This window comes from Leptosomus discolor, chromosome 1, assembly GCF_034619465.1.
Source record: "Leptosomus discolor isolate bLepDis1 chromosome 1, bLepDis1.hap2, whole genome shotgun sequence".
In the NCBI taxonomy this organism is placed as follows: Eukaryota; Metazoa; Chordata; class Aves; order Leptosomiformes; family Leptosomidae; genus Leptosomus; species Leptosomus discolor.
Window position 1 is genome coordinate 77,545,919 of NC_141391.1, and position 8,646 is coordinate 77,554,564.

The following is an 8,646-nucleotide window of genomic DNA, read 5'->3' on the forward strand; positions in this document are numbered from 1 at the left end:
TTCACTGGAGCATCTGCAGCTGGGTCATCGATTTCCAAACCATCTCATGCTGGCTGAGAGGAATAGAGGTTATTCAACGATGTGCTGGAAGATACGCCTTTGCCAAGAAAACCAATAAGTGACCCCCTGAGGGAGTTAGAATATCTAGGTACTTCCAAAATCATAAAAAATGGTCCCTCAACTAGCCTAAGGTAAGTGTGGTATTCCAGCATCTTGGAGCCCTGACTGTCTTCATCAAACCTGAGATTTCATTCTGCAGAACTGTACAGTACTTCACGCTTTGCAGTGAAGGAAAAGGACATGCTTTTTTCTTATCAGGCCAAATAAGTTTGGACAAACTTTATTTTAATTTCTTCAGTGTATCTCTACAATCTATCTTCCTCATTTATCCATACAGAAAGGGCAGTGTGTACATTAAAAAAATTGTATGTATGCACATCTATTTATAACTGTATATGCAAAGAGAAGGTTTATATAAAAATACAGAAAATACACTCATGCACAAAGACACACACACATATCTATATAAAGAAAGAGAGTCATACAAACACATGTACACATAACAGGACCTGTACCTTTGGAGAAGACGGATATAAGTGCAGAAAGTTACCCTTAATTTACAGTTAACTTGATACAATCATTTAATCCTGAATTTCTATCTGGGCATTTGGTCTGGGTGAAGACCGAAAGTAGATTATTATACAGATAGTCATGCTGAATAGTATGACATAGGATTACTTTGGGAGTAAGTCACTACTACCCAGGCTATTAGAACCTAGCCATAAGCAATAGTTTCTCACCTCCTCCTGTTTTTTTTTTTTTTTTTCCAAGGGCACTTAGACTCACAGAACAGCCTGTTGTTTTCCTGTACATTTTGTTTTCCTGTACCCAGGATGAGATTTCCACATTTCAGTCTATATTTAGTGATACCTTGCTGCACAGGTAGGTTTACCCACTTCAGTTTTACAGAAAGGTTGTAGCATTGTAGCAAGGGTGGCAAAAGCTAGGACATTGTCAGTGTGATTCGGTATGAGAAATTACTCTGAGCTACATTTTGGTCTCAGGGACGGTCTGATAACTCTAATGACTGCTAATTTTTATTTTCCTCAGTTTGGTGTAAACCCACATGGAGTCAGGAAGCACACTTCAGTCTTCAGCAACTGAATTTGGCTGATGGGCTACAACAGCCAGTACGAAGAAACCTCTAATAAGGAAGGGCTCAAGCCAGTCTTTGCTGAGTAAGTCCCCCATGATCAAGTAGTTTTGCTTCCTATATTTTTGTATGTTATGTATCCATGCGTTATCCTGCTCTATGTGAGGTTAACCAGAGAGGACAAAAAAAGTCCTCTGATTCTCTTAACTAACAAATATTAAGCCTTTCAGCATTTGCTGTGTGTGATTATGCAAAAAGAGCCTGTTTCTCATTTGCTTTTTATGAGCTGGGAATCTCCCTCAGATTTACTGACATGTTGCATGAATCACCCAGACTATTTTTATTCTAATAATAGTTCTTTTCTAAAAGTTGAACTGGATAAGATGAAAACTCTTAAATGTTGTCCAGCAGTTTAAGAATGGAACTGAAGGCTGTAAGAGGAAACCGTAACAGGATACGCTTTGTTTTAAAGGCTTGGCACCACATAGCCCAAATACGTTCAAAATGAAGTCTGAAATACCAAAAAAGGTCACAATGAAGAAAACTCAAAACTCAGTCTCCCAAACCTTTTGTTGCAGATAATTTTGATGCTCTGGGGTCACTTATCAAAAGTCTCACCTCATGTCTCCTCTCCATTTAACCCTTTACATGGCTTTCTCTCAACACAACAAGAAACCATTTATATGATTCAAACCACTATGATTAATGGAACAGCATGACATACAGCATAAGTTCATGGGCCCAAGTGGACCTTTGTTGCAAGTATGTATCTTACAATGCTTCCCAGGATAAGCAAAATGTTCATTAATGAGGGGAAAAGGAATTTGCTTCAGATACTTGCTTTTCTCGTTATGCTAGCTTTGTGGCTGTTATTAATCATAATTTTATGTTCAATGTGCTGAAGTGACTAGGGTATAGATTAACATTTCTTTCTTTGTGCAAGGTTCTGAGAAATGCTGGGACATGGTCTGTTTGAGGGCAAGTCTTCAAATCATCCAGAATACCAGGAAAAATCTTCATAAATTCCTCTGGCCTTAGAAATCTGCTACAAATTCAGTTCAAATAGTTCCTCCTTTATAATCTAGAGAATGTGCTATTAAGTCATAGTTTGTGAAAAACAATGAAAACTATTGTGAAAGAGAATTTGCCTGAGTATTCTCTTTCTTACCAACTCTGCCTTTTATAAAGATAACGCTTCTTCACTAGAATGATTATTAGACTGTACAGCTTTCATGCTATCAAGAGGAATGAATACACTGTGCTTTGCACCAGGAGGTACTGGTTCATTATGATCCCAGTAAGAAAGTAATTCTGTAAAGTATACCTTAAAATGACCTTTATTAGAGCTAGCACTATAAAGAAAAAGAGGGTAGTATAGATAACCTTACTTCCCTTCAGGTGCTGGAAACCCTGAGTCGTGCAGTACCAAACTGGCCTCTAATCAGGATGCAGCAAGCTGGGCAGACCCCATCCATGGTGGTGTTGCCCCAGTTTGGTCATTTGAGGTATTTTTTAAAAGAAAACAATTCTATTCATCATTTCTACTGTCAAACAAAGAAGATAATGCCCATGTGAACTTGTTGCTGCACCGTTAGATTAAGGCAAGGCCACACAAGTAGTGTAATCACAGGTACCAAGTGGGAGCTGCCTGCAGGCTCCTCTGTTGTAATTACTGGCCAAATTTATCCTACAGATGACGGATGTGAGCAGCACCAGATGGGTCTGAAGGCCCAACTGTATGTGCTGGGCCATGATGCACAGGCCTGCACCTGCTCAGGTTAGCTGTGATGTAGGTCACTGAATCCTCCATGTACAGTGATCTTCTGGACAGCATCACTACACACAGTTATAAATGTACACTTACATATGCTTCAGGAAAGCATTCACAAGACTATACAAAAGCATGTATATTGAACAGTTTAGGTATAATACAAAAACCTCACTATATTCTAAGAGATTTTTTTTTCCCAGTTGCTTACAAGGCAAAGTCAGATGAAATACCAGTGTAAGCTTAACAGTTTACTGCTGTTGAAAGAGGTGCTCCTGCTTTCCCTCACTACATTCCAGATCACTGCATATTTGCTTTATCCCTTGTAGGGCCTTTCACTAGTTACCTGGATGAGCCAGTTCAGCTCACTAACTGGGCAGTAAACTATACACTCCATCCCTCCATCTCCTGCCCCTGCCCCGCCTCCCCCTCCCCCCCCCAATTAATATTTCAGCAAATTAATGAGTTGAACTGGCTGAGAGGGAGCCCACATTAACAAAAGAGATGGTGTAAAGGATCTAGGGGAAATTTACTGCTGGAACAGGGAGAGCAGAGACTTTTCTTGTAGCAGCAACCTAATAGATCAGCTCATTCCACCTTGCCTGACTGCATTGTAAGTAATCTTCTTGCCTGCACACACACTATATTATGTTACAAGTGTGAGACCTAAAGATGATTGGAAAATATCAATATTGCACGTTACAATACTTTACTAAGAATGTATTACAGTAAGTTGCCTGTTATCGTTTTTTAATATCTATGTACATTTATTTATGTACACACACCTTCCATGGTTGCTTTAATAATGGCACAGTAATACTGTCACTGTGACTGCCTAGTAAGACTTCTATTCAGATTTTAAGCAAGTTACTAGCAAGACTTTTAAAAACAACTGAACAGGCTAGTACTTGTCCTGCACAGTGCGAAGAAACTTTGACAAGGTGTTAACTTATTAAAAGAATACAGTTAAAAGCTAACCTCCATTTTATGTAAGAAGGGTCCCTTGTATCAAATATCCAAATTCCAATTGCCATATTTTCCCTTTGCTTTCAAAATACTCAGATTGTCAGTTTCATTAACAGTCCCCAGGCCTACTTTATTGAAAGAAGAAATGATTCAGTTAAGAAATGGTTAAGAATTTCTTTTTATAAACAATTTGGAGTCCAAGTACTTTCCTGTTGATTTCAGTGGGATGTTTTGTTTGCTAGCTCTACAGGAACTGCATGCATTTTTCATCCTTGATTACCAGTTCTCTTTCCTCAGGTTAGTAAATAGGGATTTATGAAAATGTTGCTCATTTGGTCTGTTATCATGATAGTCCAGAGAAGCTCATAAGAGCACAGAGCAGTTCCTAGTATGTCAGTATCGTCGCTTAGTTCGTTGAACATTTGTGGTAGAAGCAAAGAAAAAAATCTACTTTTGAGTCAGAGGTTTAATGATTTTTTAGCTAACGCTGGGAGTAAAGGTAATCATGAAGCCCATGCATGTGTTCTTAATTCAGGGGTTATGGAACGTGCATATGATGTTAGGTGTGCTTTGAGTGATACAGAACACCACAGGAGGCAATTAGGTGTGACAGCCTCACTTATTATTTTAATTTTATAATCTGACTATCCATCTCATGTCATTCTACCCCCACACCTGTCAAGACTCATGCTGCTGGCTGCCATCTCTAGTCCCCAGCAGCTGGGAGACATCATGTATTTATGCCTCTTTCCCACTCGGTGATCTGGCACATCAGACATGGCCAGCCCATGAATTCTTTGATATTATGGCCAGCTGTGCTTAACAAATGGGGTCATGGAGCAGGGAAGAAGCCATAGCGCAGTACTGCTGCCAACATGCATTTCCCTTTATGGAGGCCCCACATTCAAAGAAGTGCTTAGTAGGTGGTACACAGCTGCAGTCCAGTGTCATAGCATCTTCCCTGTCGCATTACCCCAGGTGTCAGATGCATCACTCTCACCATATGAAGAACAACAGTGGGCTGTGCCTATGGGAAGGGAAGGAACATGAGAGGTCTACCTCCCAGGCAAAAAGAAGTTTGCTTATTCAAAAGAAAGAGTAAGTGGAGGGTCAGAACTTCCCATGTACAAAAGACTCTGTTGAAAAATAGGAATGTCCTCAATTACTGCCACACTGTCTCTATATCGATTGCACTCTCTTTCTCTCACTACTGTATCACCTATAAAACTCAACTTCCTTCCAGAGAAAGAGGTGGGGATGCTCACAGAATGAGTGAATATTTTGGGTGGCTCTTCAGCCAGGCTCAGCCAATTTACGGCTGGTGAGATTCTAACCCAGATATTTACCAAAATTACTAACGTCTATGCTAACTAACTGTTCAGTGCTGGTATTACTGGACTGAACCAGCAAGAAAAGGTTTGCAGGGAAAAAAACAGTACCTATAGGCCAACAGGAATAGCTGCAAAAACTACACAAGTCTTTAGGGCACAGAAACCAATCTTCAACTTAGCACATCAAGAAATGGCAACAGCTCTAACAAGACACTATTTCCATCACAAGATGACAATCCTCCGTGATGTACTTCATGTGTTTCCCCACTATGTGCAACGGTTTCTGCCTTGTTTATCTTTTTCAGGAAACTTGTTTGACAGATGATTAATAGAGTGTTAATTGTTCTCTGCGAGGACTTAAACCATGTTTCATCATTCAAAACACACTATAGTCAAGTTGCAAACAATAAAAGAAGGAATGAGAGTACAAGCTATACATATGCTTGCACAGCTTTTAGGGTATTTTCATGTTAGCTGGCTATATGGAAAGACAATGAATGCTTATTTGAAAACATATGGATAAATAAAATCCAGGCTGGGTAAAATAAATACCTAAAGTCTTTGCAGTTTTTTATTTCTTCTCTGTGCAGCCCTGGGAATGATCTGATGTGAGATGCCTTTTTAAACTAAATTATTTGAATGATAAAGAGATCCTGCGACATAGCTGCTTCTAGAAATCCCTCCACCAGATTTCCACCATAAAGATGTGGTCACAGTGGATATGTTTGTCACATGCCCATATTTGTCAGGTGTTCATATCTGTCATGTACTAAACAGTTAAGACTCTCTCATAGATTCTCATTAAGATTACATAGATAAAAGTCACAAGCATAAACTAAAATTAGCAAACAAATCTTGCTTTTACCAGTGTATAGAATTAGTATCTACCATAGTCCTAGGAAAATCTAGGAAAGATAGGAACATAGATATTGAAAGAACCCCAAGATTTCTCGGTTTCTTGGACAAGGATCTTGACTGCCTGTGACAGATATCGGACTAAACTGTTTATAACTGTCTCCAAAGACAGGAATTAAAAAATATTCTCATGAAAAATAATACTAGAGCTTGCCTGGAGTAAGTTAACAGTATTATTTCTCATACTAACGGCAGTGAACCTGAAAACCAACTGACTACTGTCTCTATAAGGACTTCCTACACCTTTGATTAACTGTTGTTTTTAATACCTGGCCTTTTTTCTTAGGCAGAACAAACTCATCTGATTTTAACTTATCCTTATAGGTTATCTTTCCTAAAAGACTCTCTTGAATTCTTTCCAGTTTCTTTGTATTTGGGCCTGGCTGCAAAGAGAGTAATTTTCTCCATTATCTCCATTATGTTCCTTCACACAGCCCTTGTGAATGGATTTCAAACTGATAAAGTTTTGTCTGAAATGGCATCATGTTGTTAACTTGTACAACTCCTACTCCTTCTTTATTAATTGTTTGCTGCACATGTATTCAATTTCTTCCTTTTGAGTATAATTCTTGCACTTATATTTACTGAATTTCTATTTGTTTACAATCATTTCACCAATCTAGTAAGACCACTCTGAATTGCAGTTTGGTCCTATATATTTTAATCTTTTTTAGTTTCATATTAGTCACATATTTTCGAAGTGCCTTCTCTACACCTGATAGCCATTAATGAAAATGTGGAAAGTTACCAGACCTAAGCTGGATTCAGTTGACATGTCCTCCTAACTGACAACCAGTTACTCATAACTTCTCTTTAAAACTTTTGAAAAAATCTGTTCTCCCACTTTATAATAGATAAATCACATTTCCTTGGCTTGGACATGAACATCCCATGTGACTATGTGAAAAATTCTGCTAAAGTAAAAGATGCACCATACCAACTCTCTCTTCCCATAGTCTGGACTACTTACTTTTGTGAGAAGGTAACTAATTTGCTATTATACGACTTGCTGTGGAAACTTTCAGAGCAGCTGCTTCTTATCACTGTGTTATTCTACAGATGCTCTTAGATTGATTATTTAGTAATGACTTAAACAAAGTACCTCTCTTGATACTAGAGTTTGGCTGTTTTATGTTTCCTCAACTGCAGCTTTAGCATTTTTTCAGTCTTCTTGTACTTCAATTTGCCTTCATGAGCTTTTGAAGATAATCACTAAAATGTGTAAGTGAACTGGCTAGTGTTTTAGTAATTTTATCAGATATTGATGACATGAACACCCTGTTTAATTCCCTGTTTTTTGCTTTTCTGGCCTTTATTCCTACCTCCAATTTTGTTATTAGTTGTTAGTTGTGTTAGGCATACAGTCACAATGAACCTTTTTTTGTGAAGGCCAAAGCAAAAAATATATATACAACTCCAGCCATTTGCAATCTACACAGTTGTAATGAGACATCTTGTTACCCTGCTTCGCCAAAAAAGATGTCAAACAAATCTTTTTTCTCCATTTTCAAAGCAAAAAGCAAGGAAAAAGTTTTCCTTTCCATGGAAATTATCCAGAATCTGCTTTGATTGATCAAGTAAAAATTGTGAAACCTTCTCAAACCAAGAGCAAGCATTTCATTTCCCAGCACCTCTCAAAATTTGAAAAGAAACAAGCTCCATTGTCTTTGAATGCATGGCTCCTGCTTGGACTGAAAGATAAATGAAGACTTCTGGAAAAAAAACAAAACAATGAAGTGTTGTATACTTGAAGTAATGCGAATTTGTCATTGATTTATTTAACACAACTTGCAGATAATTACATGGGAATAAAGGAAGAAGTTATGATTTAAATTCAGTGTGCTACAGTTCCTTCATTTGCTGAATGATTCAGCACATGGAGTGACATGTAGATTTGGGCCTAAGAATAGAAGTCCTGGAACAGACTTGTTCTACAAAAGGAACTCAAGATGGATATTCTGGACAACTGGTATCTCAGTAGAGAAAGACTATGACAGACAGGACATATGGCCAAACACTGCTTGAGTGTAAGAAGTGTTCATATGATATTTGTTAAGCTGTAGTTATATTTATTTTGGAAGAAATTTGTATTTTATAGGCCTCTCACTCTATGTTTTAATAAAAGGGGTAAAGGAAAACACCATGGAAATTATAATACATAAAAAATGTTAAGTCCAATTTTGAGGGAATTTTGCAAGCATGCAAGTTTTGACTTGAATTAAGAAAAGGTCTTGAGCCAAATCTTTCATTTCTTGTGCCTCCAAAGCTTCCAATGGCAGCAGTGCAAATTCTGGACTGATGAATAAAACATTATCAGATGCTTTGTTTGATCCCAATAGATCAAATGTTTGATTTTGGATTCTATTTTCTTCCCTTAACATAAAAAAAAAAAAAATCTGCTTAATGAAAATATATAGAAGTCATTCAGCATCCAAGAACATCTCTAAATTCACCTAAGTGTTAACTGAAGACTGGACAGACACATGAATAGAAGTGCTTGACTCCGACTACAA